Source organism: Xyrauchen texanus, chromosome 28 (assembly GCF_025860055.1).
Source record: "Xyrauchen texanus isolate HMW12.3.18 chromosome 28, RBS_HiC_50CHRs, whole genome shotgun sequence".
NCBI lineage: Eukaryota > Metazoa > Chordata > Actinopteri > Cypriniformes > Catostomidae > Xyrauchen > Xyrauchen texanus.
In genome coordinates this window covers 21,329,575-21,352,866 of record NC_068303.1, presented here as the reverse complement: position 1 = coordinate 21,352,866, position 23,292 = coordinate 21,329,575, and positions in this window count along the sequence as shown.

Sequence of the window (23,292 nt, the reverse complement as noted above, 5' to 3'; positions counted from 1 at the left end):
AGTGAATAAAGACTTACATTTTGGTCTGTTTCTCACACCAAGCTTTCAAATGCCTTCAGAAATAAAGAAATAATAAAGAAAACCATACAGGTTTGGAACAAAATGTGGGTAACTATCCATTTGTGGTGAGCTATCCCTTTAAGCGAGAAAATGAGGGGATAGTCTTTGTGTGATTAATGCAGATTTAATTTACACGTATGTACAGGGGTTCTACTTCTCTATGATGTGGCTATTTCATTCAAACTCAGTCAGATTTGTGTGGTAAGCATTAATCATCATCAAACTAACCTTAAATTTGACTGATGGGATTCCGTATTTACAGATGCAGTGATTTATGGGTTACCCTTGAAAAACAAAAATCTCAAATAAACAGACATGACTGGAAATTACAAGACACAAATCGCAATCAGAGCACAAACGACTACATTCATTTTGCTCTTGTTTACTGTCTCCAAAACAATTAGCATTGCAACACTTGTCTTTTTGGATGTGGTACAGATGGGTCTGATGAGCTTCTTGTGATAGTTCATCTTGAGCGGAGGGCTGTGGTTAGATAACTAACTTTCAACGGTGCAGCAGGAGATCTGTCAAGACTGGCTCACTGACATGGGGAGGGAAGAATTCCTACACAATCTTATCATCAGTCCACATGTGCTTTCCTTTTTCCATCATACTGTAGTGAAAACAGTGATGGAATCTGATTCTGCCCCTTCCTCTAAACAGCTCAGCTGCAACAACTGCAGAAGGGAAAGAAAGAGGATGAAAGAGACCGAAAGAGAAAGAGCAAAATAAATGAATGTAACCTATTTAACCATAAGATGTCAGTATGCGTAGGCATAGAGCTGATGTGGAGCTTGCTAAGTGAAGTTTTTGTTTGGCATCAGTTTAAAGTAATTATGTGGAGAGAGACAAAAAGAACAACCAACAGAGGTAATAACAGATGTTCATTTCTGACAGACAACTAACTAAAGAGTGCTGAGACATGATTTGACAGTATTACATACAGTACCAAGGCTCAGTTGAGTGATTTTTCCAAGTAGCACATGATCCTGGATCAACATCCTTGTTGTCACTGGAACAACTTTTTATAAAATATTTTATGGTTATTTTTAAGCTTAAGGTTAGAGGTAGACTTAGGGCTAGGGGCTAGGGTTAGGACAATGTTTCTTTAAAAAGGCATGTTTTGTTAATTAGAAGGCTGGGGCAAATTCATTAAACAGTTGTACCACTTACGCATATGGTATTTCAGCAGAAAAATCTTCGTCTTATGCACTAACCACCAACAATCTATTTCAAGTAGGCGCAATCAGCACTGAAATAGTGGTGTGTCTTAAATTTAAGTCATTGTCATCCCTTTTTGCATAAACATGTGTACAAGCCAAGTCGTACAATATCTTACAATTTTGCCATCTTGTATGAATAAGTTGTCATGAGACTATGTTGCAAACTCTATATATACAGTATATATATATATATATATATATATATATATATATATATATATATATATATATATATATATATGCTAACTACAGACCTATTCAGATGACAATTATTTCTCAGGGTGACATCGGTAAAAGTACATTTTCATGGCTCCTCTGTGATAAAACTCATGCATTCTAATGACAATTAAATCACGGGGGACGACCGTGACTTTTTGATGATCACATAATTGCAGTTGCGCTTGTGTAGGATCTGGACCAATCAGACACACAATTACTCATTATTTAATTAATAATCAAACAGACGTCTCAAGACCGTAACAAGCAAAGGTCCAAGTAGCAGAGTCTGCTCTCCCACTGATCATTATCAGCTTTTACTCTCCCTTTGCGGACACTGGTCCAGCAACTAGTGGACCTCAAAGACAATCCAGGTGGGGAGGATGGATCCACATGCAAAGCAAAGGAGAGTAATTCAATCTATTCCCACGTTGCGGTCGTGGCTTGCTTTCAACAGAAAGCATGCCACTCCAGCCGCCCCCCCCCCCCGCATTGCTCCTTTTTCCCATGCGATTGAGGACGGTGCGGCTGGCGATGGAGGTGATCTGGGGACGGCAGCGGGTGCAGCTCCGCCGGGTACGCCCCCTTGGACCACCTGCCACCCGGCATTCTCCTTGACTCCCGTCCATGCTCGAGGCAACAGTGGCTCGCCTCATGGCCAGCCTGCCTATCCTCTAGAGCTTGAGGTGGATGAGCTCGCCGCTGCATCGGAGAGTGCAGCGTCTGATGCTGAGGACTCCCCTGGGCTGCCGCCTTCGGGCCTGCATGCCCAGGCTGAGGCCGACGCGCAGATGTCCGATATGCTTGCCTGGGCCGCCGCCAGCGTGGGGCTGGACTGGAACCCTCCGTCCTCACCACAGCCATCGGGGTTGGATGACTGGTTCCTGGGGGCTCCACGCCACTCACAGCTGGACACACTGCTTTCGCCCTGCATGCCATGGCCCTCCTGCAAGTCCACCAGGCCAAGGCACTCAAAAATCTGCACGGGGGTAGCCCTGATCTTGACGTGCTGCAGGAACTGCGCTCAGCGACCGACCTTGCCCTCAGAGCCACAAAGGTCACAGCGCAGGCACTCGGGCAGGCGATGGCCACACTCGTGGTCCAGGAATGTCATCTGTCGCTGAACTTGGTCGAGATGTGTGAGGTCGACAAAGTGCGCTTCCTCAACGCCCCTGTCTCCCAGTTCGGCCTCTTCGGCGACACCGTCGAGGACTTCACCCAGCAGTTCTCCGCGGTGAGGAAATAGACGGAGGCTATCTCATATATTCTGCCCCGCCGCAAGCCTGCCGCCATGGGCCATGCCCCGTCTGCTCGCCGAGAGCATCCTCCTGTGGCGAAGAAACGCTCTGCTTCGCCTCAACCCAGGCCCAGCTCTCAGCCCACGCATAGATCACACCGCAGGAAGTCGACGCCTCCCGCCTCACAGACCCCCTCGAGGACCCGTAAGGCTCCCAGGCTCTCCTGAGAAGATCAACCCAGGGACACAGACGTTAGCTCTGGAGCAGGTAAGAAGACTGCTCCGTCCCCCGGTGGATGGCCAGGAGGAGAATCTTTTGTTTGATTTATTTCATTTGCTGCACCCCCTACACAGGGCTGTGGTACCCACATTCTCAATAAAAGAGCTATTTCCTTTGTCTCTGGGTCACCTGGCCCGCAAATGGTGTTCTCACGGCACTCTTCCACCACACCTCAACAGTCCTGGCATGCTGGATGCGGACCCTCCGCCCCACGACTGTTCCCCGGCCGGGCTGTTCTGACGAGTCCAGAGGACGCTGCTACAGAACCTTCTCCTCAATCACAAACCCGCCCCCTGCCGGGAGTGTGGAGCAAGGTAAGTGCTTTGAGTCTTTTCTCAGCACTAGAGCCTCAGGACGCGTCTGCGCCTCCCGACGCCATACTACTTGCTCCGCCCCGCTGCAAAGCCCTACCGGGTACGTAAAAAATAATCGTCCCTTTGGTGTCCCTAGCACGGAGCTTGGATGTGTGGCTTTCACTTCCCAACCCGTCACGCTGGCTGGCCCGGACCATCCGACTCGGTTACGCAATTCAGTTTGCCAGGCCCCCGCCCCCTTCACGGGCGTCCGCTTCTCCGCAGTACACGGCGAACATGCCACTGTAGTGGCCGGACCATTTCCAGCTCCTCAGAACAATTCCTGAATATACTAAACGTATTTGCCTGCTTTTATACCCGTATGCCTGGGGGCGGGGTATGCAAATACTGTCTGCCTAATTACCATTGGCCTTTTTCATAGATCAGGGGCATATTTGGCACTCAAGAGAGACCTCTAGTGTTGCTTCATCGACACAACATCTCATTCCTTCCATCAGGGAACAGAGGTTACATCCGTAACCTAGACGTTTTCTTATGCTTTATATATCAAAATGAAGGACATAATTTGGAATTATCTGTCAGTAAAACTTTTTAATTAACTTGGCAACTTTTCTGGGAATATTCGACCCGTATAAACGAGTGGTCATGCAAGCCCTATGTATAAATGTATTTAATAAATGTTTCTACATTAAAATGTGATATATTACAATTTTATTATATTGCTGCAATAATAATGGACCATTTCAAAAGATTAAGGGATCTGGCTCTCATTTTTCTTTTCCTTCTACTTAAGAGTTCCCACTCACTGTAGTGCAGTGGCGACATAAATTATTATTGTGAATTATTTAAAAAAATTCTATTACACAATCCTCCAACTATCACAACTGTACATTACTGCAAGAGCTGTTCAAATACACAGTACTACTTACAGTAGCAGTAGCAGAAAAGGATTTTCAAAACAGCTTTTGGATTATAAACTCAGAGATATAGATTAGGATGGTATTTGGTGTTTGTCAAAAAACAGTAGGTAATTTGGTCGGGAATTTTCTTGTGGGATGTGGGAGAAAAACACAGACATTTTGGATGGCAATAAAATCACTGACTCCCACTGTAAATGCTGGAATTACCTCACGTCCCCATGTAAAATAATTGCCGTCTGAATAGGGCTTATGTAAAGACATCCTCAGCTCACTGTATTCAGCACTCTGTCAGCCTTAACAATGTCAATCCATCTTGCCACGTGCACATTTTTAAACTTACTCTAAAGAGCCAGTGCTTTATATAATTACTTTTCTTGTGAATACTCCAACATGGCACTCTAGTCACAGAGTGTCTATAGTAGGTGTTAGGCTTAATGGATTACTCCACTGACTGGCCGATCATATCTGCTGATGACCATATGCATCAAAGCTCTCTAGAGCCCCCCTAACTTTCCCATCATGCCCTTGATAAGAGTGGTCTGTTTTATCCTCCCCAGCAGCCTCACAGAAAGCCGCAGCTTATCTCCTGCAACCTGAGCTCCCAACATTAATCACTCTCCAAGCAAAGACAGAAATTAGTCACAGTGCTATCTACCCAGCAATCTCACAATGATTACCATCCCCCCCCCCCACTCTGCTTGACATTGCCCAGCACTGTATGATCTGGTACCTGAAAGAATCCTACAATGGAACTCCAGAGTAGGCAAGATGTTTATTTGTTAAGCTATTTATCTGAGAAATATTTCTCATCTTAACTTTATTTTTTATTTAAGTTGAAGGTTTCAATTTTTGCACCACAAGCCAAACTTGAATAATTGAAATAATATTTTACCTGTTTTCAAACTGATTTTTATAAAATGGATAGTTCCGACCCTTAATTCTGATTGTATGAGTCACATTCAAAGCTGTTGTAAAATTACTATAAATGTACACCTAGGATAGCACACTCTGTGATTATGCAGCATGTTCCCTTGGCCAGTGATGGCACTAGCGTCACTACAAATAGCTAAGCTACTGTATTAGCTAAACTATATCTCTCAGTAGTGAGGTTGTAGTAATGCTTGTTGTTAAAACATGAAGCTATTTTATTGATTAGGTTGCTCGGTAACATTGACAAAATCTACAAAGCTGCATTTACATTAAACCATGTATCCAGTATTTATGGCCTGTGGTTTTTAATTTTCAAATGAATAATTTTTTTTTGTTGATTCTTTACAATGAATTGGTCACACATGATAGCAAAACAGACCATACTGCTTATGATTGCACTGAATAATTTGGATTGGTTTCTCACTCACCAACATGCAACAGAATACTTTAAAACACTGCGAACAAAGACAACGATGCTAGCAGTGGAAATTCCCAAGATCAATGGAAACCAAACCTGCAAATGCATCCTATCGTTTGCCAGTGATAAAGAAGGTCTTAATTAGGTTCATCAAGTATGCAGCTTGTGAATGACTTACTGCATGTTAAAGGGATATTTCACACAATAATTTACTCACCTTCATGCAATCCAAGAATATTTTAGCTCTGTATGTCCATACAGTGCAAGTGAATGGTGATCAGACATGTCAAGCTCCAAGAATCACATAAAGGCAGCATAAACGTAATCCATGACTCTAGTGGTTTAATACATATCTTCTATAATGATGCAGTCACTTCAGGTGAGAAACAGATCAATATTTCAATCTTGTTTTTTACTATAGATCTTAAATTTCACTTTCAAAATGAAAAAGTGGAGATTTATAGTAAAAAAAGATTTGAATATGAATCTGTTTCTCACCAACACCAATTATATCGCTTCTGAAAACATGCATCTAACCACTGGAGTAATATGGATTACTTTTATTCTAACTTGAAAGCTTGAAAGGTCTGGTCACCATTCACTTGCATTGTAGAGACCTGCAGAGCTGAGGTATTCTTCTAAAAATATTTGTTTGTGTTCAGCAGAATTGAAACACATATGAGATGGCATGAGGATGAGTAAATGATGAGAGAATTTACATTTCTGGGTGAACTATCTCTAAGATATTTTCAAACCAAAGGAGTATCAAAACACTTAGTATTCTAGATGAAAACACATAAAGTACAAAACATTGCCATGACATTATCATGTTTTTTGGGCTTGTATCATGATATTCTTTGAATTACATTGAAGCACCATGTAAATACAATAGTATATGAATATGGTTATCAAATATCAAAGTACCATAGTAGTACCATAGTAGTACCATGGTATACTTTGATGTACCTTTGAGCAGCATGCAAGAAATTTGGTCTCCGAACAGAAGCTTCCAGTGCTCCGAGAAATACTTACAGTACTTACATAAATACAACATCTAGACACAGAATTAGGAGAAAGTATTAGAAAAAAGAAAAACATCTTCAAAATCTTGCGTTATGTAAAATTATAATATTTTCCATACTTAAGTAAAAGTCATCAAGTAAAATACTACTACTATATAGGAAATATTGGATAAAATACATATTAACTTTTATAGTTAATATTTTCTCCTTAATTTTCAAAAGCTGATTTTACTTTGGTTTATTTTTACTTATTTTATTTACATAGTAATAATATTTTATATATAATCTAAGGACTATCTAGGGACCTGATAAATAAATTAAAATAATAAATAGTTCAGTATACAATAAGTATAGCTGAGTCGCAGGTGGATAAGGACTGGGCATTTAATTCAGAAAATAAGCTATAGTTTATGGAAATGAACATGAACAGAAATAACTCATTCAAACAATAATATGTATAATTTTATTCTATATAAATTCAACATATTTAGTTATTCTGTCCCTGACCAATTTTGAGCTGAGGCTAAAAAATAGTTACTACACTACAAACTAACTACACAGAAGTATTAAATTAATATAAAAATATAATTATCAGTATTAAACAGCATTTGAACAGATACACTAGTGTAAATAAATGTAAACACAATGATGTACTGGCAGCCAAAAGTTTGGAATAATGTGCAGATTTAGCTGTTTTGGAAGAAAATTGGTACTTTAATTCATCAAAGTGGCATTCAACTGATCACAAATTATAGTCAGGACATTACTGATGTGAAGAACAACATTGTTTGGAGGAATGGAGGCTATACAATGCTTGAAGATGAAAATTTCATACAAATGTGTACACTACAGTCTTCAAAGACAAAAGAAAACTGTCTCTAACAAGGATAGAAACAGATGAGGAAGGCCAGATGTACAACTAAACAAGAGGATAAGTACATCAGTCTCTAGTGTGAGAAATAGATGCCTCACATGTCCTCATCTGACAGCTTCATTGAATTCTACCCGCTCAACACCAGTTCCATGTACAACAGTAAAGAGAAGACTCAGGGGTGCAGGTCTTACGGGAAGAATTGCCAAGAAAAGTCCACTTAAAAAAAAAAAAAAAAAAGGTTACAGTAGGCAAAGAAACACAGACATTGGACAACAGATAATTGGAAAAGAGTGTTATGGATATTAACCCCATTGAGCTTTTGTGGGATCTGCTAGACTGTAAGGTGCGTGAGAAGTGCCTGACAAGACAGCCACATCTATGGCAAGTGCTACAGGAAGCGTGGGGTGAAATGTCTCCTGAGTATCTGGACAAACTGACAGCTATAATGGCAAGGATCTGCAAAGCTGTCATTGCTGCACTTAGAGGGTTTTTTGATGAGAACTCTTTGAAGTAGTTTAAAAAGTAGTATTTTATAAAATTTTCTATTGTTTTTTCAAATACATTTTTCATGTTATTAATGTCCTGACTATACATTGTGATCAGTTGAATGCCATTTTGGTGAAAAAAGTACCAATTTATTTCCATCAGAGCCAAATCTATACATTATTCCAAACATTTGGCCACCAGTGTAAATACATTAATTGAAAAATGTGGACAGTGAACAGCAACATTTAACTAAATATTCAGCAACAACTAAGTAGTGAAATAATGCATAGGCCGTTGGGTATTCTATGTGAAACTAAAATGAATCGTTCTGTAATACGGTTCATGTATATGTATCCTCCGAACAAACCGATTCACTAAAATGAATCAAGCTTCCCAATACTTCATATGAGAGGGAGATGATGGTTTAGGAGAGCTTTATATACATGAATCATCCAAATTAACTGCTTTACTAAAATTAAACAGACTTTCTATGCAACGGAATCAGAGGACACGCAGAAATAATGGAGCACTCTCATAAAATACTGTGGAATAATTACAGTAGGTGTTTTTTTACAACATGATTTTTGCTTAATGAATGGAAAACTGTGTGTTGAGTGCTTTTGGTTCTTTTCACAGGACATTCGGTAGCACCGAATGATGACTCAATTTGGCGCGCTGTTTGTCGGATGCTTTGAAACTCTCACATGCATGTCTGTGTCTTTGTAAAGGCCTGGGAATAATTTGTTTTGACACATTCCAGATCACCTCGCGCCTGGTCGACCACATTGCCTTTCTGAGTATAGGCTACTTTTCTGACCATGAACAAATAGGAACTAATTTGACTCATGTGCACTACAACTGCTTTGTGACGCTCTGGCTGTGTCTTGATTGGAAGGCTGCATGCTAGGTAGGATGTGTCCTTTGAAGGCTGAAGTATACCAAGTGTCCATCTTTAAACAAAACTCGTTTAAACAAGATGGCCTTCGTAGGAAAAATGGAAACAGAACGTAACATGGTTGCTATGACAGCACGCCACTCTTTAACAAGCGGGAACACTTTAGTGAGAAGGGAACAAAGTCCCTTTAGAAGGGAATGTATGAGGTACATTTTAGGAGAGTTATAATGATGTAAAGAGAAAAGAAAATAGATTTTACAGGTGTAAGTTTAGTTTAATAATCTATTTGAATTATATATTAATATAATACACATTATATACTCTGCACCCATCTACCAAGGTACTTCAACTTGGGAATTAATAATTAACAATTTGCGTTTGAACATCATATTTACGAGCAAATTGACATCATTCTTTTTAGACATTTCCGTTGAAGCAAAGAATTTTGGGTTGTGAGTCCCCACAAAGGATACATCATATGCATCCTCCGAATTCCTGTGAAAGAAGGTCGCATTCGAGGGCTGCATTCGAAGTGCCCTACTCGCTGAAACGAGACAGCCTCAATGACGTATGTGGCCGACAAATACGACCTCTGGAGGATGCAGCCTTCCAAATGAGACACAGCCTCTTTTTGTACAGTCAATGGCCAGCACATGCATAGACGACACACACAGACGAGGACCGCATGCACGAGTCAAGAAAATCTAGGCGGCGGGCGGTCAAGCCGCGCAGCTGAGCTGATGACGCATGGCTTACTGTACACTGATTAATACATTTAGATCGTCAGGTTTGTACACATCTTGGGTAAATTACATTTTATCTAAGCTTGATGCGTGTTGTTTAGTCTAAGTTTAGTCTCGGGTTTATTTAAGCTTGCCTCGCTGGTCTAACACAGATTGCATGACGCATGTGCCGACTGTCTGTGTGTTCGCACTGGCTGGTGTCAATCAAACACACTGCATGCTGTTTCTAAGCTGCTCTCTGCTCTCCTTTTGCAAATTATGAAAAAAACATTTTTTTTATCCAGGTAACGAGTAACAAGAGGGTCTGTATCAGAGTAAAAGGCATTTGTTTGGCTAAAAAATTTAGGAAAGTAGAAGTAAATGTTGCAACTAATTTAAATATTCAAGAAAGTCCACATTTTGAAAAACAGTAACTAATTATTTGTGCTTCATTACTTAACACCACTGTGTTTAACACCTCATCACCACTACTGCACTCATTCACCTCCTCTGCGTTCCCCTCTTTCCTGGTCTACTTATGAACAAACACACTCTCTTTCCCTTCTCCATGTCTGGCTTCAGCCCTCAATGATAGATGTGTGAGTGGGTGTCCTCATGACCCCATCGCCTCTGCAAACAGAGATGTGGATAAACTTCTCTGCCAAGCGGAATATTGATTTAATGTTTTAGCGCTCTCACTCTTACACACTACACACATCTTAAAACATACTGTATGTATTTAGTATCATACAACCGTTGTTGCCAAGGAGACAACTCACAGGGTAGCATAACCCAATGTTGCAGAGTCAAAAGTGAATGACTGACAGAGGGCGAGGTTGATTCCCACACACACTTGTGTATACACACACATGCTGGTCCCGAGAGAACGTGGCAAGATGTTTGAGAGCGGATAAGCAAATATCAAATGACTTTTCCCCCTGTCGATATTTCTCAAGGCAATCTTGCTTCCAGTTTATATCAGCTTGTGACATTATTGATTCGCTTGGCTTGTTTTTTTTCTCATCTTATTAAATGTGAAGGTTTGTATTAAAATGAGAGACTATGTCAAAACCGAAACAACAGCAATTTTGTACACAAGCAATATAATATTAGAATTAAGTAACAGTAGCCTATACTTACAACATGTTATAGTTACAGAAATATCATTGAATGGCATTTGCAATTACTTTAAATAATATGCTATATTTTCAAGTGAAACATAAAATTAAGGAGGAAATTATGTAGGACGGGACTTAATTTGATTCATAATAATGTTTTTTTTTTTCCTGCCTGTGCAATCTTGTTCTCGTCAGCAGAAAAGAAAAGTTTATTCAGAGATGTAGAAAATTAATATATTTATATGGAAGATTATAAAACAAACTTTTTCATTTATAGGCCAATAGTCCACACTGTTGAATCACAAGACCACAAACATTTATTATGAAAATAAACAGGGTAATTTTTATTATTTCATGTTGTCTTTCGGAAAAAAGGGAACATAAGCTGATTTGGTGTGCCACAAATGAGTAATTATGTTACAATTAACCTTTAATTTAGAAATGAAACAGGAATGAGAAATTTGCTTGAGCCTATGCATGTATGATCAGGATGCTATGTAAAGTGGGACTGTAAGTGCATGCTTGTACACCATTCATATACTGTATAACCTTATACTCATATCTGCTTACTTTAATGAGACACTAGAGAAATGAGGCATGGAGATTAACTAAAGTAATGCATGCTTCATAAATATGATGAACCACTCCAACAACTATGAAGTATTTACATGGAAATCAGCAAAGTATGTCAATTGCCCCCAGACGGAGAGTCAAAACTCTTCACAGCACACACACCTTCACTTAAAAAAAAAAAAGAAGAGGGGTGGGGTGGGGGGTGCAAGAATCGTTATGGGTGAATCAATTTGATTTGTCTTGTGGTATCTAAATGGGGTTCCCATGGAACACAAAACCCAGGTTCCATGGATTTACTTTAGATTTTTTAGAAACTTGTAATGGCCAAACCTACCTGAAATCAAGCAAATGTTAAATTAGGTGAATCTGGAGCACTTTTTACACATTAGCGATGAACACAAACTGAACCGAACTCAAAGCATAGCTGTTCTGTGTATATTATATAATGAGAGCACAAAATCATCACTTTTTGATACTTCCTGTTGAGGGAATGTCGGATGTTCAGCATCCTGGGTGACAACAAGAAGCAATGGAACACCCAATATTTAGCTGGAAACCGCTAGCTTCCGAAACACCAGAGGCGGCGGGAATAGAGAGGTTCCGTGGGGGTGTCGGGAAGGTGCCGGCAGATGTTTTGCGCTCCCCGTCCCGAGGGGGGCTACCTCCACAATGCTGGGCGCAAGACCGTCAGGACTTTCTCTTTTTAGAAATAATGGTCCTGAGGTCTTGCTTTGGAGGCTGGTGAGGGCGACGAGCCAATCCCCACTCTTTGCGAGGGGGAACGTGACTCGCCACACTCTGTTTTTTGGCCTCCTTTCTAGAAGGACTGGGGGAGGCTGGGTGGCCGGCAGCCCCTCCCTCTGAGTGCGGCGAGGAACAAATTGCACAAAGGCTTCCTCGTTTCTTTTTACCTCCGAAACCTGGTAATGACTGTATTCATCGAGTCGCCGAACAGGCCAGGAGGTGAAATTGGGGCAACAAGAAGGAACATTTTGTCCTTATCCTTAATGCCTGAAAGGTTTAGTCACAGATGCCTCTCTGTGCTGACCAAAGCAGCCATTGAACGGCCAATAGCACGAGCCGTCTGCTTGGTCGCACGGAGAGATAAATCTGTGGCTCGACGAAGCTCTGAGAATGCTTCCTCGTTGATAGTACTCCCCGCACTCAGGTCCTTCAATATATCAGCCTGGTACGCCTGTAACACCACCATGGTGTGTAGGGCAGCACCAGCCTGACCTGCTGCTTGATAAGTTTTCCCCACAAGTGTTGAGGTGGGCCTACAAGGCTACACGGTTGTTCCTTTTAATGATGATGCCGAACCAGGCGAGAGATAGCCCATGAGCGTCTCTTCTACCCATGGCATCGTCGTATTCCCCCGAGCTTTAGCACCCACGATAGTCGAATATGTCGACGTTGAGGGCACAAGGATACGGGAAGTATAAGGTTTCCCCCATGAATGAGTCAACTTGTCATGAAGGTCATCGAAGAAGGGGAGAGACTGATTTTGAGTTCCCTTTCCCTGGCCACCAGACAGAAATCTGGGGGTCTCTTGTTCATGCTCATGATGAGGCGCCGAGGCGAGCTTCGATATCATCCGAGGGACCGGTTGGATCTGGAGAGAGAGCAATTGATAGGGACAAACCCATCTCTCGCTCCTCAGCCAGATCCCTGCGTGAGCCCCATGATGAAATGGTAGGGGCTGGCTCTTGGAAGTAAGCGAGACGAGTGCGCAGCATCTTCACTGTGAGAAGCACACAATACTCACACCTACATCGCTCCAACTCAAGAGCAGTGTGCGCTTCCCCAAACAAAACAAAACTGGTGTGTGTCCGATTCAGCCATATGACGTAAACAGGGAAACACACACCTTTTGCTTTGTTTATTGCACATTTTTCTCTTTGTCTTTCACACTTAAGTGACAGAAGAAGAAAAATATTTCTGCACACTGCCTGACAAATCTAACTCCTATCAGTGGAAAATAAAGAGTTTGAGAGGCTTGAGAAGCACAACACATCACAGAGTGGTCTGAAGACAAAAGACCTGACGGTGCACCTGTGGCACATCTATTTATAGACCTGGTACTGGCCTATAAGGCACGCACGCGGTCAAGCTTTGCCAGAAGGCATCAGGGCTCATTCAACCAGGGGGGGGGTCGCTTCTTCTAAAGCTTTGTTTACAGCATGTTTGTAATGCGGCAGGCTGGTCCTCTCCGCATAAATTCATAAGATTTTATAGTTTGGATGTTCATGCCACTCTTACGTCCTTGAGTCAACATCACAAGCTCATGTCTCATGAGACCTGTCGCGCGCTCTTGTGAGCACACACTACACAACTGAAAGGGGTCCAGACACCCACAGTGCAGTGGCGTAGGTATTCTCATTTCCAAAGTGCTGAATCAAGCGCAGCATTAAGTGCAGCTTTTGATAAGGGAACGTCTCGGGTTACTTTGCTGTAAACCTTGTTCCCTGAAAAAGCGGAACGAGATGCTGCGCTTCATTGCCGCACTGAGGATGTCCCAGAACTGCTCTTCAGACAAAAAACCTGACAGTACACCTGTGGCACATCTATTTATAGCCCTGGTATTGGTGCTTTCTGATGATGTCACCAACAGAGGCTATAAATTCTAGTCAATTTCATTGACGTGTTGCACACATATTCACAGCTGGTCACTCCTAAAAGACGTTCCCAAAGCATCAAGCGCAGCGTTTGTTAAGGGAACTTAAGTGTTTTGTTACGGGAGCTGTCCTGTCCAAAAGTGCTGATCTCTTTGGCAAATATGTCCAGGTGTTTGTCTTCTCAAAATCAAAATAATGTGGAAATACTAACAAACATGGAAGTTGTTTGTAACCTTGTCAAGGCGCCGAAATGTATATATATATAAAAAAAAAAAAAAAAAAATCACACAATTCAATTAAATAAATAATTATGGCTTTGGTAAGACAGGGTTTCAGATGTTCGCTCAACTTATAGAAATTAATAAAAGTGATGCAAAGAGTGCATGTAACATGAATGTACTCGATGAGCATCACATCATAATAATGGGATCTCATGTAGCCTGTGATGTTACGTACATAACCGAGACGTTACTATTATATCAAAATTATGATTAATAATTTGCTAGACATAATTTATTAATTAAAATGTATCTCTTTGTACTCTTTTGTACAACATTAAGATCAAGAAGTTCTCAAATATGCAAGCAAAGTCCTTTACAATCAAGAATATGAAATCTGTCTGGAACATAATTCCTTTTTATTTTTTATGTACAGTTTATATATACTGTAGGTCTATATATTATTTTAGCATACAAATATTATATAATATAAATATTAATATATTATATATTATAATATATCATTGATTATATCAATAATATATAATAAGGTGTTACAAAGTCCAGTTTTGCTAGATTTATAATCATTTATTTTTTTATTCGTTTTGCCTTGTCCTCATTTTCAAATCATTCCTACGTCCCTCAATGTGTACTTTGCCCCTCTAGCTCCATGGATGGTTGAGATGGAGCATGTTATTGTGTGTGTTTTTAGTTTGTGTCTGTCTATCTGTGTGTCCCTGAATGTTTGTGTGGGGGTGTTTAAGCCCAGATTATGGTGATGAAAAACAAGGCCTACAGGGAAGTTACATCCCAGCAAACATATTCATTTGCTCTAAGAAACATAAAAATACACACAGAAACAGACATCAGCCTACACAAACAATTAAGCATTGAATCCCTGCACACATTTATCATGACCTAGTGTCTCTAGATCCCCATGGTTACACAGCTTGAGGTCTCTTCACCACCCATAAACACCAGGCCCTGACCAGCAGGGGCGCTGTCACATTTAACTACACAAGTATACGTCAGTTCCCACCAAGGCTAATCTGTTTGATGTTATTCCCTCTTTAAACATGACCCTGGCATCTCTGAGTAGAAACAGATGTGTGGAGTTCCTGGAAACAACTGTAGGGGGTGCTGTCAAATACATCAGACTAATCATTAATCACTCTTCAAGCTCCTGCTCATCTTTGAACTTGACCCAGCTGTCAACTGCAAAGAGACAAACAATGACCTCCAATTCAAAAGGCAACTGCTGTTATCATTAAGCGCCACTGTGCTAACTACTGCAGGGAAAATCGAATTCCATGACACAAGAATGTTTGAGTACTCATTAGATATGAGTTAATGAATTGTGTGTTGCCTTAGCAAACAAGCTTTTCCGTGGGATAACGCAGGACTGTTGGATATTCAGTATGAAGTAAGTTTACTTGGTTATTGGTCATATTATGGCTGTTATTTTGTTTCATCAATCCATACAGATCCCTTAATCAGTGGTTCTAAAGTGGTTTTGCTTCAGAACTAAGATTTTACATTTTATATCAAGTGTTACCAAACACATTACCAAAATTTAATTACAATGGTTTCATGCTATCAGCAACCAAAAATGTACCTCACAAAACTCATTAATGTTGTAAGTAAATCCATATATAATGTAGTCATATTTTCTTTTACCTTGCATAATTTTGTTCTTGGTTTTCGAGAATGAGGACATGCCAAGCAGCCTCTCCATGTTGCCAGCTGCATAATTTTTCTAGCCTATACCAAGCAACAGGTGAATTTGTGCCAAAGTACCATAGAGTTTGATTTTGACGAGTGGTCTTTAATGACAACAACAAAACATATGGCAATCTTTTTCACCACCCATTTAATTTCATGTAATTATTTGCATTTAGCATATTTTTATCCCTGCTGTCTGCAATCATATCAGGACCACTAACTCCAAATCTGTAAATTTTAAGACATTCTAAGAAAGCACAATAGAAGGTTGATCGATAGTGGATAAACAAGGTGGTGGAAAAACCTGATAACTGATTAATTGGCCGATAGTTTTTCAAATAAATTCATAGGGGCCGGCACTGTCCAAAATGAATAAAATTCCAGATGTAGTTAATTTTCAACCAAAAATATAAAGATTTTGTGCATAATGTGGGAGTTTTAACACTAAACAAACTGAAAGGAGACTCTTATTTTAAAATGACAGAATCTTGGCCCCTTTATAATGCTCTATATAAAATATTTACCAAATGAAACTTTTTATAGTCTATATATATTATTTGCATGCCCTTACTTCAATTAAAAAAAGAAGAAAAAAATGAATTATCAGTGAAACACATGAATAATATCAATAATAATAATAATAATAATAATAATAATAATAAAAACTATGAGCAAAAAACTCTGGAACCGATAGTTCCAAAAAGCAACAATCAGTATAATCCAGTATAATATAATTCACTGAATAATCAGTAAAACATATATAGCAGTCTACCTCTAGTCACTACTAATTAAAAAAAAACATCCAAATTGTAAGATTAATTCATGGAGCATTTTCACACTAAATGTAGCTTCAAAATCAGCAACAACTTAGAAGTCGATCAGAGGACAAAATCCGTAAGAGTGAATCACAAACAATCCGAAGCAACACTTCTGTCATTGATCCATGTTGCAAACTGAATTACACCTGAGATGAAGGTTTTGAGTGATATATTAACAGAACCTAGCCTACTTTTTGGAGTGCTGTATTTATTTTGAATGAATAGGCTACATCGAACAATAGTGAAAACATTAGATTTTGTTGTATATGATTACAATTACACAAAACAAATAAACCAATTACCTGTGGCAGATGTTTGTCATTAAAAGTCTGCGATTTCTGCTCTTGACTGAGTCTGAAGTGAGTACCGTTTCTCACACTCTTCATTATTTCATGAAATCAAATGACATGTAGAAACATTATGTGGAAACATATTTGTTTCCATGGTTCCTTTTTTTTCTGTAATGATGATGCTGCCTCAAAATTTACCTTTAATTATGTGTTTCCTTTCTAATTGAGCAAAATTAGGTGCCACTGAATTGAAAAGGCAAATAATTTATAGGCGTACTTGACTTTTTACTATTTATCTTTACCTATATACTTCCCACTATTTGTCTATAATGAATCTGCCTACAAACAGAGGTAATGTCTAACAGTCATTTAGGTAATAGGTTTTAAGCCGAGGGTCTTAGCTATAGTGGGAACTCTTTGTAGAACTCCTAGTGTTAAGATAAAAAGAAAAACAATCTTTGTAAATATGGGCCCTGGGCTCTTAATATTTGTCTTGTTTTTACAGTAAATAGAAATGTATGAATTTTAAATATTGCAACATAATTAAATTATTAAATTCCTTCGGAGACCTCTAAATATTAGATTTCCAGAGTTCCGTCCATCATTCTCCTTTCATCCTCCAAAAACAATTGATAGATTGTTAACAGCTTTCTATCCAAGGTGGAAGCCAGATGCATGTACTCATTCTCAGAAGGAAACTGAGTGATGTCTTGAAGAAATAACTTCTTTCCTTTTGATTTATATTTATTGATTCCTCAGATATGGGCCATTAATCAAATGGTGAAATAACATTTTCTCAAATTTTTTTTTTTATTTGCTTCCGTCAGCTGTAAATTTACATGGCCAAACATGTGAAGAGATGATCAGCATACCATCACTTCATCTCACTGCAGGAAGAAAGAATCTGATTTATTCTTAGCAATTTGCAAAGTAAACGAGTCTCTTGCACTTCTTGAGTCTCTTAGCAAAAGCCATTTGATTCAACAAATGTCCCATTATAAAATTACTAAAGTTCCCCCCAAATTGAAAATTCTATGATTTTTTTTAGACACAAAAGGAAACCTTTTTGAACAATTTTTTTTGACATACAAAGCTTTATAAAGGACAAACGTTCGGTGCCTGGGAAGGGACGGGTTCAGTTCACTTAGTTTTTTCAAGACCACATCATATTAATTCATGGGAATGTGATAATAGTTTGTGGCCATGAGAAAATTCTCTCATTCTTTCGACATAATATTTCATGGCCACAAGAAAATAATCATGTTCCCTTAACATAATATTTGGCCACTTTTTTTTTTATGTTGATGTAAAGGGCTAAACATGGACACACAGCAAAAATGGAGAAGATTGATGAAATAACATTTTATTTTTAATTATGAATGGCATACAAAGATGTGTGGTCGCTCACGGTAAAATGGTTAAGTAAAAGCCATCTAAAACGCATTCTGAAAGTTATGGGCATAAGAAAATGCAAGTGAACGAGTCTTGTATGGAACAGATTTGTACAGGATGCCTCGATGGATAAGATACTGATGGATCCACACAAAATGTTTGGAAAATGGTAGCATTTAATGCAAGAAAAGAAGATATGGTCTATGATGTAGCTGATGTCGGTGCCCTAACATAATGCCAGCATGCCAGTAGCGGACCGCTGGTTGCACAGTTGTCAACATAGTTGGATTAAAATACATTTTGGTGGCAGTCCAAATCCACATTCAGTCCATAATCCCCAGCTAACAATGACCCATTTTTGGGGTGGCACACGTTGCCAGCAGCTTGCTGCTGTCGGACCTCCGCCATCAAAGTCATACCAACGGCAAGCTGAACAATATTCACTATCGGTTCTGTCCTTCAAAGCAATAATGAATAAAACAATTGTAATCCTGTATCAATTACCACTGCAAATGTATTTACATTTTCAATGAATAAATTAAAGATACAAACCAAAATATCATAAAAAAATATAGGCTATACAATAAATATATGGTACAAATACATTGGTTTGAATACATTTTTGATACATAGCCTATTACTGAACTGTCTGTGTCAAGCTCTTTTAAAATTAATCAAACATCTTCTTTTCTTGCATGCATCAACATTTTATTTAAATGTGTTTGTGCCCGTGACCATTTAAAAAATACAGTACATGAGCCGAAAGTTTCATTCAAACTTGCACATTTTCATCTGCAAAGAACATAACTTTTAGAAAGCATTTTAGAAGGCTTTCACTTAAGCATGTCTTAATAGGCTATGCCATTCATAATTCAAAATAAAATATTATTTCATTAATCATCATATCTTTGTATGTAATTTATAATCAAAATAAAATTTTACTTCATTAATAATTTACATTTTTGCTGTTTATCCATGACGCGGTCATATGTCTTTATTTAGCTCTTTAAATCAACGTAAAAAAGTAGTTCTCTTACGAGAGGTTCTCTCGTATTGCGTAAGCTAGCTTACGCTACGGGAAAGATTCATCTTTTCTGAGATATTGAAGCCAAAAAATTATCCTTAATTTTGTATCCATTGTCAACGCAGTGCAGCAACTGCATACCTTGAGCGGGCTAGCTAGCGAGCTCATAGGTTGCTCTGCAGCAACTGCTGCAGCCTATAGACGAACTTGAGTGAACTTGCGTCCAATGACAGACTTTTAGAGCAAGCTAGTTCCTCAGCGAACTTCACAAAAAGAGCAACGAGCGTCTTTTTAAAGATGCCTCGCACCACCTGCGCCTCATGCCGCTCCCCTCTCAGCGCCGGAGACCGCCACCTCATATGCACTCTCTGCCTGGGACTGGAACATGCAGAGCTCGCCCTCGCTGACGGCGGATGCGACCTCTGCGAGGAGCTTCCGATGTCGACCCTGCGGGCTCGACTCGAAGCACTCAAAACCGAAGCCGCCAGCGCCTTTCGCTTCGCCAGCGCAGAAAGAAGCGCCACTCCCAAAGGCTGCGGAACCGGTGTTAGAAGCGACTACCTCGCCGGAGCCTCTCCCTCGAGCCTCGCTTTCACCCTCCCCGCCCCCCCGGGACGCGCAGTTGCTGCCGAGCGGCCGCACTGTTGCCATTTCGAATGACAAGGCGGAGGATAAGGGCTGCTGTTCCATCATGGATTCGGACAGTGAGGAGTGGTCAGGCTCCCAAGCCTCCTCCTCGGCCCAGGAATCCAGCAGGACCCGCGCTGGAGTCGAGGAAGAAATAACGCGCCTCCTCACACAGGCCGTCGACCGCCTCGGGCTCGAGTGGTCACCGCCCTCTGAGCAGGCTCCCAACAGACTCGACGGCTGCTTTCTTCAGAGCCGTCGCTGCGCGGTGCCTGCGGCCCGGGCCGCTCCCTTCCTGCCGGAACTCCACGCCGAGCTCTCTAAATCGTGGAACGCACCTCTCTCGGCCAGGAACCGATCCCATGTCTCCACCTCTCTTGCTTCGGTGGACGGCGCCACCGAGAGGGGCTACTCTTCCATCCCCCCGGTCGAGGATTCGGTAGCAGCACACCTTTGCCCGCCCTCCTCGAGATGGCGGTCTAAGCCAGTGCTCCCGTCTAAGGCCTGCAGAACTACTTCCGCCTGTGTTGGCGCGCCTATGCGCCGCCGGCTAAGCCGCATCTGCTCTGCATTCCATGGCCGTTTTACAGATCCTCCAAGCGGACCTTCTCCGAGAATGGGATGAGAAAGGCAGGCACCCAGAGGCTGTTTCAGATCTAAGGAGCGTGGCGGATCTCGCCCTTCAGCGCCACCAAAGCTGCAGCCCAAGCCCTAGGGAAGTGCATGGCCGCGCTGACTGTGACCGAGAGACACCTATGGCTAACGCTAGCCGATATGGGAGAAGCTGAGCGCTCCACGTTCCTCAACGCACCGCTCTCTCCGTCCGGTCTCTTCGGTTCCGCGGTGAGTGGCATTGTTGACCGTTCTCGGAAGTCCAGAAAGCCACCCAAGCCATGAATCTCTTCCTGCCTCGTCGCTTAGCTCCTCTGCAGGCCGCCCACGTGACCAGCCTCCTGCACAGCCTCTTCACAGCGCCCAGCTCAGCAAAGCCAGACTTCTCAGCGTCGACAGAGCGGCCGCCCTAGAAGCAGCTCAGACAGCCACCGCAGACCGCCGCCCCGCGGGCCTCGGCCTAAGATTGCGCTGAAACCTGAGCAACCGAAGTCCTCCTAGCTTTGTTAAGGAAACGACAGCTCAGTCCCGCAGCGGCCGGACCACCGTCAAAGCTTCGCCCCCTGTCAGTCCCCTTCTCTCAGGCTACTGCAGTGGTGGATTCAGCAGCCAACAAGCCGGTGATACTGCCCGCTTGCCTGCACTCAAATGCCGTTTTCACGGCGAACAAAATAAATTTTGTGAAAAGCAAACATGCCTTATGTGTAGAAAATGTGCCCACAATCCAGTGTTCATCCCTACACACAAGCATTACACTTCCGTGTCCCTATCAGAGCCCACTCACATAAATCAAGCACAGCCAGCTCGAGTGTTAGAGTCAATAAACGCGCCCACGAATCCGTGCGCGTGCCCCTTCTCTGCCCGCTCTGTCACACGGCCAGCAAACACCTCTCTGTATGTAAGTCCCATGCCCGTGACTATGCTCGCGCATCACTTCACAGATGTGACTCTTTCCCCATTTACCTCAATCGGGAAGTCACTCACAGAACAGCCTGTCCCTGCTGTCTGCGAGCAGTCATGCATAAGCACAGTAAGCGTGCTCACACATTCTGTTCAGCTCGCTGTGTGCGGCAATCAGGGCGACTTGGCCATTCACCCTCTAGCGTTACGCTTCAAAGCGTGGAAAGCTATCCCAGGGATATCCAAATGGGTGTTAAGCACAATAAAACAGGGCTATTTGCTACAGTTCGATCGCCGCCCTCCCGCTTCAGAGCTGGCTCGAAACTACTGTGAACACGGAAGCAGCCTGCATGCTTCGTTCAGAAATAGCAAACCTTCTGCGCAAAAGGGCCATAGAGAGAGTGCCACCTTCTCTGAGCGTGTCGGGGTTTTACAGCCGTTATTTTCTTGTCCCCTAGAAAGACGGCGGCCTCAGACCAATATTAGATCTCAGGGTTTTGAACAAGGTGCTTGCAAAAAGACTGTTCAAAATGCTTACAATCAGGAGACTCCTCGCGCATGTGCGCCAGGGGGACTGGTTTATTTCTCTCGATCTGAAAGATGCCTATTTTCAGATTCAGATAAATCCCCGTCACAGGCCATTCTTGAGATTTGCCTTCGACGGCCAGGTTTATCAATACACCATCCTTCCGTTCGGCCTGTCTTTAGCACCCCGTACTTTCACGAAGTGCATGGATGCGGCACTCGCACCCCTGCGGAGTCAGGGCTTGCGAATTCTGAACTATTTGGACGATTGGCTGATTTTGGCACAGTCACATACGGAGCTTCTGTCTCACAGGACAGTTCTCCTCAGTCATCTGAACAGTTTGGGTCTTGCAGTCAATTGGACCAAGACCTCACTACAGCCCAGTCAGGCAATTTCCTTCCTTGGAATAGAACTAGACTCCATGGCGATGACGGCTCGCTTATCTACACAGCGCGCGCGCCGTGTTTAGCGACTAGCCGTGTCCTTTCAGATGAACAGCCTCACGCCTCTGAAAAAATTTCAGAGAATGCTAGGTTACATGGCCTCAGCTGCAGCAGTACTTCAGCTGGGTTTACTGTGCATGCCCCGCTTCAGCATTGGCTGAACACCCGCGCATCTCGCCGGGCTTGGGCCACGGGCCGCCAGCCGATCAGAGTGACTCAGACCTGTATCTCAGCTCTGCAGCCCTGGGCAGTGGCCGAATGGTATCAGTGGGGGGTGATGATGGGAGCTGTATCTCATCGAAAAGACATCTCGACAGACGCGTCCAACACGGGTTGGGGCGCGGTCTGCGAGGGCTCTCCGGTTTTTGGCCTATGGTCAGTTCAGGAAAAGCTCCTTCACATAAATTGTCTGGAAATGATAGCGGTCGAGTACGCGCTCGTGCGCTTCCTCCCGGTCATTCAGGGTCACCACGTCCTGGTCCGTTCGGACAACAGATCGGTGGTATCCTATCTAAACCGTCAGGGTGGTGTCAGATCCAGGAACCTCTTCCATCTGACAAAACGCATACTGAGTTGGTCCCAGTGCCACCTGTGCTCGCTGAGGGCGACGCACGTGCCAGGCCACCTGAACGACGGACCAGACAGACTGTCCAGAGACAATATTTCCCCAGGGGAATGGTCCCTGCACGGTCAAACATTCCAGAAGTTATGGAGCATATTCGGCAGAGCAGAGATAGACCTCTTTGCGTCAGAAGAGAACTCTCACTGCCCAGTATTTTTCTCGAAAAGCGAGGACGCGCTGGCCCAGGACTGGCCC